Genomic DNA, 9,144 nt, shown 5'->3' with positions numbered 1-9,144 from the left:
GAATGCAAGAGGTGGAGGCTGCAGTGAGCCGAGATCAGGCTACTGCACTCTAGCCTGGGTGACAGAAAAAGACCCCGTCTCAAAAAAAAAAAAAAAAAAGAAGAAGTTGTTTGAATACATTTGATTGATAGTGTGATTCTATTATTTTAATAATTTTTGTTACATATGTATGTCCAATAATTGAATCCTCCCAGGAGCATGGTTTTAAATTCATCTTATTATGTTTAGATACCACTCAATCATGAATCAGTACAGAGCCAACCCTGCCATGTTGCAGCCAAAGACAAAAAGAGAAATCATTATTATTCATCATACCATTATTAACATTTAGATATTTTGATCATACTGGAATTTTTTGCATTCATTTTGATTCTTTAAAATATTGCATTGAACATTTTTTTTGATTACTGTGTTTTGGCACCTCCTTAAATTTTGCATCAGAAATGAAGATCTCTTTCCCTCCACTCTAGTCCCAGCCTTATAGCCATGCCTAACTTCCAGAGTGTGGGGAAGCATTATTGTGCTTACTAGACTAGAGAAAGAAAAATGAGGAAAGCACTAATGACTAATATATCCAGTTAAAGTAATAAGTTATAATGCAGAATTGTTTGTTGAAGGAAAAATGATACAACTCAAAGGATCATTTTATTCATCAAGCAATAGAATATTCCTCATCAAAAAATGAAAAATTTGATTTAATTCTATAGAGATATGATTTATAGTCCCATCAGTAATAAACCCTTTCTTTTTTTCCTCTAGAAGCCTTACTTGATTATTTTACTCCAAAAAATCTATATTTGAAAGTCATGGAGTCAGACAGTTTTTTCAAACAATTGAGATGTAATCATTGCATTGCCATTACCTAAAAACTCCTGGTGGATTTTTATGTTAGTACTTCTTGGATTTGACTTCTTCAGGTACTCTAAAATGTTTACCTTAACTCAGTTTGTTTTGCATTTTTATCATTTTTTGTTATTCCTAGCTTGCAATGATTTTTCTCTAACAAAAACCAACAGTTAAATAATAGCAGAAATAAAAATTTTTAAAGTATCTGAATTTTAAGAAACACAAGATCATCTAAATAATCCTCATTCAATTTCCTCCAGGATTCTATATTAAAATGCTGTAGAAAAATTCTATTCCATAATATGCATGTACTTTATTTTTTCTAAAGAAATGTTTTGAGTATGTAGTAATACATTATTTTAAACAATATTGGTTCTAATAATTGTGTTTGGTTAGCCAAAAAATAAAATAAAATCTAAAAAGGAGATAGAGAAAAAATGCTAACTGATATCACACCTGCATATTTCATGAGCATTTTCAATGTGGCTATTCTACATGATACTTTATAGTCTGGTCTAGCTTTAATACCAGAAAAGAAAAAAAATACCTTTCAAATAAAAGCCAGATTTATCCCTGTAGAGAGTACTAATTCTCAGAACACATTTCTCTGTTTAATCTTTCTTTTCTAATAACTGTGGTTCATATGTCTCTGTGTTTGGCTTATTGCTTTATCACTACCTTTACATCAGTAATAACAGTTCTTACTAAAGGGCTAGAAAATCTTAACTTCATCATAACATTCATTTATTCTCTTGGCTTCTGACTCCAAAGTAGAAACACGAATGTTCAACCATAATTGTGTGGCCTCTTCTACTTGCTAGGAAGCTCCAAGGGAGATCATATCAAGGGAGATTTGTTTATTTTTTGAACACTTTGAAATTCCACGTTGTGGCAGGCAAAAGCCTGCAGTCAGTTACTCAAGCAACACTCACCCAAAGCAATTTTATTACAACCCAAATATTTATTATTTCTTGCATAGAACATCTACTGAGTGATATTATGAATAAAATTAGGTCCTGAGACAATTCAGAAAATATGTAAGGGACCTCCTTTTAAAAAAATTTACCATATGGGAGCAAGACGGTGGAATAGAAAGCTTCACTGATTGTCCCCCACCCCATCCCCTGCAAGGACACCAAGTTAACAACTATCTACACAGAGAAAACACCTTCATAAGAACCAAAAATCAGGTGAGTACTCGTAGTGCCTGGTTTGCACTTCATATTGCTGAAAGAGGCACTGAAGAGATAGAGAAAACAGTCCTGAATCACTGACATCACCCCTCCCCCATCCCCTGAAGCACAGGCTGGTGCAGAGTCTCTGGGCACTGGAGGAGGGAGAACACAGCAACTGTGAGGCATTTAACTCACTGCTGTCCTGTTAGAGCACAAAAGAAAACTGGATCGAACTTAGCTGAAGCCCAGCCATAGAAGGAGTATTTCAACCAGCCCTAGCTAGATGGGAATCACCAATCCAGCAGTCCAAAGTTGAGTGATTGCAAACCTCACCACTGAGGGCTACAGCACTCTGTGTCTCCAAGTAAACTTCAAGGGCAGTCAAGGCCATGAGGACTGCATCTCTTAAGTGAGTCCTAGTGCTAAACTAGGCCCAGGGACAGTGGACTGGGCTGGCACATGACATACTGAAACACCAACTGGAGCACCCAAAGGAGTGCTGGCATCACCCCTCCCTTAACCCCAGGCTGCACAGCTCAGGGCTCCAAAAGTGACCTCTTCCTTCTACTTGAGGTGAGGAGAGGAAAGAGTGAGGAGGATTTGCATCTAGGACACCAGCTCAGCCATAGCAGGTTAGGTCACTGATCAGAGTTGTGAGGCCCCCGTTAAGACCCCATTCCAGATCCAGTCCCTCATTCCAGAGGCTCCCAGATGACCTTTCTAGACACACCCTGGGACAGAAGGGAACCTGCTTCTTTGAAGGAAACAACCCAATCCTGGCAGGATTCATCACGTGCTAACTGAAGAGTCCTTGGGTCCTGAACAAACGGCAGCAATACTCAGGTACTACATCAAGTGCCTTGGGTGAGCCTCTGAGATATACTGACCTCAGGTGAGACTCAGCACATTACTAGCTATGGTGTCCATGGGGCAAAACTTCTGCTTGAGAGAAGCAGAGAGAAAAGGAAAGGGGACTCTGTCTTGTACCAGAGCAGCCACCATGGGGCAAAGCACCAAGCAGTCTCTTGGGTCCCCAATTCCAGGATTTGACTCATGGATGGCACTCCTGGACCTACGCTGGGCCAGAAGGGAGTCCACTGCCCTGAAGGGTGAGTCCCAGGCCAGGCAGCGTTCATGACAAGGTGATTTAAGAGACCTTGGGCCTTAAGGAAACATTGAAGGTAGTCTGGAAGTATTCCTTGTGGCCTGGAGTGGTGGTGGCTATGGGTGAGTCTCCTCTGCCTTTGGAAAGGAGAGGAAAGAGTGGGAAGGATTACGTCTTGTGGTGTGAGTGCCAGATCTGCTGCAATACAATAGAACACCAGGTAGACTTCTAAGATATTTAACTCTAGCCCCTGACTCCTGGAAGGCACTCTGGACTCACACCTGGCCTCGGGAAACTCACTATCCTGAAGGGAAGCAGACAGGCCTAGCTGGCTTTGCCACTTGCTGGTTGTAGAGCCCCAGGGCCTTGAGGAATCATAAGCAGAAGATAGACATATGGCCAATATGTATATGGAAAAAAGCTTAATAGCACTGATTATTAGAGACATGCAATCAAAACCACAATGAGATACCATCTCATACCAGTCAGAATGGCTATTACTAAAAAGTCAAAAAATAACAACTGCTGGTAAGGTTGCAGAGAAAAAGAAATGCTTATACACTGTTGGTGGAAGTGTAAATTAGTTCACCCATTGGGGAAAACAGTGTGGTGATTCCTGCACGACCCAAAAACAGAAATACCATTTGACCCACCAATGATAGAATGATAAATCATTCTATTATAAAGTCACATACATGCATATGTTCATTGCAGCGCTATTCACAATAGCAAAGACAGGGAATCAACCTAAATGCCCCTCAGTGTTAGACTGGATAAAGAAAATGTGGTATATATACACCATGGAATACTATGCAGCCATAAAAAAAGAATGAGATCATGTCTTTTGCAGGAACATGGATGAAGCTGGAGGCCATTATCCTTAGCAAATTAATGCAGGAACAGAAAACTAAATATCATATGTTCTCACTTGTAAATGGGAGCTAAATAATGAGAACACATGGACACAAGAAGAACAACAGACACTGAAGCCTATCAGAGGGTGGAGGGTGGGAGGAGTAAGAGGATCTGGAAAAATAACTAATGGGGACTAGGCTTAATATTTAGGTGCCAAAGTATTCTGTATAGCAAACCCCCATGACACAAGTTTATCTATGTAGCTAACCTGCACATGCAGCCCTGAATGTACTTAAAATAAAACTTAAAAAATAAAAATAATAAATAATTAAAATAAATGATTCCTGGAGCTAAACACAGTAAGCCAGATATGCCCTATCCCAATTAGAGCCAAGTATCTAATGAAGGGACCAGAGACACTTTCAATTTCCCTAGTAGTTCCATCAAATCACTGACATGTGTCCAACTCTCCTTCTTCAAATGTTTGCCTCATAAACAATATCTCCCCTATTGCATTGGCTTTTGTTTTCTGTACTTTTTCCACTTCCTTAAATAGTTAAAATGTAAACAGAATTCATATAGATGTGACATCATTCCAAAGTACAAGGAAGCATTTAAATTCCATTTCTATTAAAATTTTTTAAGGTACCATGTAATACATATGTAAGTTAATAACATTTATTTTATAAATAAAATTTGACATAATTTGTAACTATGTGGCCTGAGAATACCACGTGAAAATTATCTGCAATATGTTGTTCTGAAACAGTATATTAACTCAGAATAATAAATGAAATACTTTTTATATCATGATTCATTTTCTAAATGGAGTACGATGACCCTCCATGCTGGCAAAAGGTCTAAAACGATGTGACTTGACCTGAAAGTCACTAAGTAGGGAGTAAAGTTTTATTGGAATTTGAACCTAATTTATTATGTGGGCAAATAATAGTCAATCTATTTTTAATTAACTGGTGTGGCATATAGTCAAGGTAGGAGAATTAAATATTTACTTTTAAATGCAAAATTTTGTGCATGTAATTTTCAGAGAAAAACTTATTATTAAAGGAAATCCTATAATAATTAAGGCAGAATTTGAAAGTGAGTAAGAATGACTAGTCTTGAGACAGAGAATAAAACTTTTGCCACAATCTTAGTAAAAGAAACATGTTAGTTACAGAAAATTTCTTAAAATATATATACTGACTCAAATTTATCTGTTGGTATCCTAAAAGTTATTTGATAACTTAAAAATTTTTTCTATGAAGTAGTCCTAGCAAATTATGTTTCAAGTCTTTTTTAAGTTTAAAAGCATATAATTAAATTTCTTTCTGAGAAAAGGAATACAAGTAGGTGTTTGCATGGGCATAGATACATTTTCATAAATTTATTTAAACTAATTTTTGACGCTACTTCAAAACACAATTTCTGTTAAAAAAAACTTTTTAACGCTCTTCGTAGCATTAATGCAACACTTAGGTAAACATGTTTTAATTAGGTAAAAATAGGGAAAAAATGATCTGAAAGTGTTTCTACAATACACAGTCTTTGAAACTAAAACTTACCTCTTTTTAAAAAGTGTTTTCTTTTCTCTAAGTTCTCTCTTTTGAACGTGGTAAGCTACTAGGCACTAATGATATCTTGTATTTTATTGCACTTTACCATTTATAAGATACTTTTACATGCACTATCCCCTTTCATCTTTAAAACAGCCTAGAAGTAGGTATTATTCTCATTTTATGCCATGAAGAAACAGAGGAAAAAACCTAATCTTTCATAGGGGCTAACAATGACTCATTTTCTCCCTCAAGGAGACCCACTGAGCTAGGGGTTAGAACCCTGATATTTTGGCTCAGTACAGTGCCCTAAAGTAGTACAAGTGTTTGACATCTAATGAGGACATTACACTACCCAGGCAGCTTACCTCAGTTCTTCCCAAACTTGGATGTGGAAATAAATTTTACAGCTCCAAGAGTTTTCTAGGATAATTTAATTTTGGTAAAAAAACAAGTGAACATATTCTGTATTATTTATACATTAGCCTTGAACAAGCACTGTTGTGTGACATCACTGCTATTGTTTCTGTTGCTAGTTATAACTGCTATGTCATCAGTCTTTGTTTCCAATGGCCCCCCAGAATAAAGAAGAATAAATAATATATTACCACTAAGTGAAGGCCAAGTGTCATTAAGGTATGTTGTACAAATGGATATTTTTATCGCAGCTCAAAGGGAGAGTAACAGAGGGAATACTGAGGCGTCCCCTAGCACATAACGTGTACACAGGTAAAACACAGTAGAACTTGCATTGTACAGGAAATACCATGTTTGCACTGTGAACAGAAATATAATATAATGAAAACAACAGTAATTGTATTAAATCATTATCGTACATTGACTTTTGCTAGTTTGTAAATTCCGTTTTTAATTTGTAAATTTATTTTGGTGTTACAACTAGATACTCACAAGCTTAAACAATTAACAGATTTATTCTCTCTCTATTTCTCTTTCTCTCTGTACATCCTTGAACAACACAGTTGAACGGTGCAAGTCTACTCATACAAGGATTTTTTTCAATAAATATTTTGGAAAAGTTTTTGCACATTAGTGACAATTTGGAAAACCTCACAAACTGGGTAGCCTAGAAACATTGAAAAAACTGAAAAGTTAGTTATGTCATGAATGCATAAAATATGTGTTAATCTACTGCGTATGTTATAGGTAAGGCTTCAGGTCAAGAGTAGGTTATTACTAGTTAACTTTTGGGGAGCCAAAAGTTACAAGTAGATTTTTTCCATGTTGGGGATCTGTACCCCTAATTCTCAGGTTGTTCAAAAGTCAACTGTTGTATTTATATATAATATTATATTACATTTTATATATAATACATAATATATCCAACAAAGATATAACAAATATATACATTTATTGTCTTTATATATCAAGAAAGAGAATAAATCCGTTAATTGTTTAGGCTTGTGAGTATTTAGTTATAACACCAAATTAATGAAGAAATTGATAACGGAACACTGGACTGTGAGCAGGAAAAATACTTTCAGTTAATAAAATTAATTAATTTCTATCAAATTCCCTTGAACAAAATATTTATTGCTTTCAGTTTCAATATGATACACTATCTCAGAGAGTACTTCTTTTTATTTTACATGTAGATGATACAGGGATGTTTCCTATTTCACAGTCAAGTGCTCTGATACCAATTTCTTCATTTATAGATGAAGGGACATATATAAATTGCAATAGAGAAGTTAACACCTAGGACAAGTTTTGGCAGAGAAGGGATGGCACTTTTGCCCTAATTCTCTGATTCTGAATTAATAATCAATTCAGGGACTATTATTTTCCTTCCTCAACAGCCACTGATGCTCTAAGGACTTATATCTGTGGAAGCATTGCCAGTTAGAAGTGTAGTATTATGGTATTTGAATGTTTCAAGTTAAAGCAGAGGTGTTTTCACTTTAGGCTGTACAGAAAGGCCTCTTCTAAGCCTTGATGACTTCCTCAGAGGAGAGTGGAGTAGGGCAAACAACAAGCAGTTAGAGCAACTTTACTATATTTGCTTTATACATTGAACTTACACTTGAGATCTCATTTGGTAAAAATATTCGGAAGCTTATTAACTTTTGTAAACTACTTCCCTAGGGGAATACATTTGTGGAGATTCTTTGCATGAGGTAAAAAATCTTAGGTTCCCTACTGGTGACTTCTTTATCTTAACATCTTTATTGCATATTTCATATATTTAAATGACAGTAAACTTGTATCTTGTGATGAGCCACAATGAGCTAATGGATACAAAGTTTAGAACAATTCAGTTTGCATCTATGCATTAAGTTGTGGGGTAAAAAGAACAAAGTGGCCTTCTTTTGTTTTTTAGATAACCCTTATTTAGATTTACTTTCCTGGGAATCAAACTGGAAATTCCTGAAGTTAAATAATATTCAGCTTAATTAAAAATGAAGAGTAACATGATAGGCTCAGATAGAAAACATTCCATTGTCTTATTGACAACCGTGTGAAAATTACCTGTAACACCACTATTATTGACTATAGGGATGTCAATCCTGTAGTTAAGGAAGTGGTCATGTAAGAACAGATTTTCAAATTTTCTCATTATATTTAATAAAAGGCTTCATTTATTCTTTGCTTTGTTTAGTATAATATGAATGGCTTAATGTTTACTAAGCCGTACATGAAAAATTTCTGTTATACATACTTTCATATAACCTTATGAAAAACTGAGAAGTAACTACTGACTTCATGAATCCTTTATTAAAATACGAAAAAAACAGAGCATATTTAGAATGCATACATTACCATTACATATAAATACCTAAACCACAAAATATTTTTGCTAATTTTTGTTTTCAGATGATGTCTCACTATGTTCCCCATGCTGGTCTTGAACTGTCAAGCTCAAGCAATTTTTTCACCTCATCCTCACAAGTAGCTGGAACTACAGGCACATGCTACCAGGACCAGCTTATTTTCACTTATTTTTATGTATTTTGAATAGCAATATATACAACTAGTCTAAAAAAGCAATGAAATAAACCAAATCTAAATTAGTAAAAACAGAATTTTTCTAAAGAAAGATTAGTGGATTATACAACATCATTTGGTTCATTTAATATTTATATCTAGGCAGTTATTTTTAAAACTTTTCTACAGGAAGTTCCTGAAATCAAATATAAATCAGCAGTTGGTTGGTATTCAAAATTATTTGATGGGAACTTCAGATTTGGGTGAACTACAGGTGGCAGTGCTATTTATTATCATGAAGTAAACATTTATTGGAATACAATTATGACTCAAAGTTCATCAGCATCCAGGTCATTTGCTACATGTTTTAAATTTTCATATTGATTTTATTAACCACATGTATGAGAAGACTGCATTCTTATTCTAACTACACCTACTGCTTACCCTTAAATTAGAATATAAAAATACAGCTGGATGGATATCTCCATAGCATTTACTATATAAATCAGTAATAAAATTAAATTTCAATAAAATCAGTTATTTAATCAGTTTTTTAGTGATACCTGAATTTGTAGATCAAATAAATTGTATTTAAAATATCAAAAATATTTATTGAGTACAAAGTACTGTTTTATTTTCATGTTATTGAAATCTGACATAGGTA

The sequence above is a fragment of the Pan troglodytes genome, chromosome 5, assembly GCF_028858775.2.
Source record: "Pan troglodytes isolate AG18354 chromosome 5, NHGRI_mPanTro3-v2.0_pri, whole genome shotgun sequence".
Classification (NCBI taxonomy): domain Eukaryota; kingdom Metazoa; phylum Chordata; class Mammalia; order Primates; family Hominidae; genus Pan; species Pan troglodytes.
Note: the sequence above shows the minus strand (reverse complement) of the source record.